Source organism: Anguilla rostrata, chromosome 6, assembly GCF_018555375.3.
Source record: "Anguilla rostrata isolate EN2019 chromosome 6, ASM1855537v3, whole genome shotgun sequence".
NCBI classification, from domain to species: Eukaryota; Metazoa; Chordata; class Actinopteri; order Anguilliformes; family Anguillidae; genus Anguilla; species Anguilla rostrata.
Genome location: NC_057938.1, coordinates 21,910,447 through 21,911,567, shown reverse-complemented (window position 1 = coordinate 21,911,567; position 1,121 = coordinate 21,910,447).

Below are 1,121 nucleotides of genomic sequence, written 5' to 3'. Positions count from 1 at the left end.
GGTAGGGTGTATCGGTGCATGTGGGAGGGTTGGGGAGGGGGGGGGCGGGTGGCTGACACAGGAACTTGTTGCTCAACTGCCACGTTGTTCCTCACAACCGCTGTCATATGCACACACGTTACAGATGTTCAGGGAGCCATGCTACTAGCAGTTAGATCGATTGGCCTAAATCTTGATTTTAAGAATGAATTTGCTCTTCTTTCAAAAATGAGTTCAATTAGAGTTAAATGTGAGATTTTGCCTCTATATGAGCTATTAATTTAAGTATTAAAGCAGGCACAAATATACAGTAATTAATCAATACCTGTTTGATTTATTTCATTGAATGGTTAATTGGACCGTTATATAAATTGTTAGTAAATGTTTGAAAAACCATATTGTGAATGACAGGGTTCTAAGTAACATTTTTGTCGAAAATGAGTTATATACAAATGCATGCGGTATTTATCATTGTTCACATGTGTGGGTTGTTAAAAATGGAAGAAGTTTAAAAGCTGGACGCAATTCCATTTTTTAGGAAGTTCTAAGAGATAAAATCAATGAACTGACAAGAACTTTAAAACTCATTATCTCAGAAGTGTAGAAATGGCAGATAAAACCCTGCAATTTTCAGGTCTTGATATGAAAAAATCAACACAACCGCAATTATACTTGTCAAACTTGGCCTGAGGATATCACTTTTTTGGCTGTTTGGTGCTTTTGCTGATGATGTAAAGATCGGGCACACCCCTCCTTGCACTTCACAAACCACTTTCCATTAATTGTTTGACCCTTGTAGTCACCAGCTAATCTTTAACACAATCTAAGGCACTCAAAGAGTGAAACTGCTCTTATTCAGCACTGGGGGTCTTGTCAGAGGGGTGTGTGGGAGCAGTGAGTACAGCACAAATCTTAGAAAGCCCACCACAATGAAACAGAGCAGATCTGTATAGGGGCTGTGAGATCCAGCAGTGGTTTGAAGCGACCGACCACCGTCTTGTTCCCCCTGAAGCCAGTTCACAGCCTACCCACAGTCAGACCACAAAAATCTGTTTTGTTTCATTGTGGTGGGCTTTCTAAGACAGGGAAGATGATAACAATTGATACCAGATCACAGAACTGTCACTGTACAGATATACACA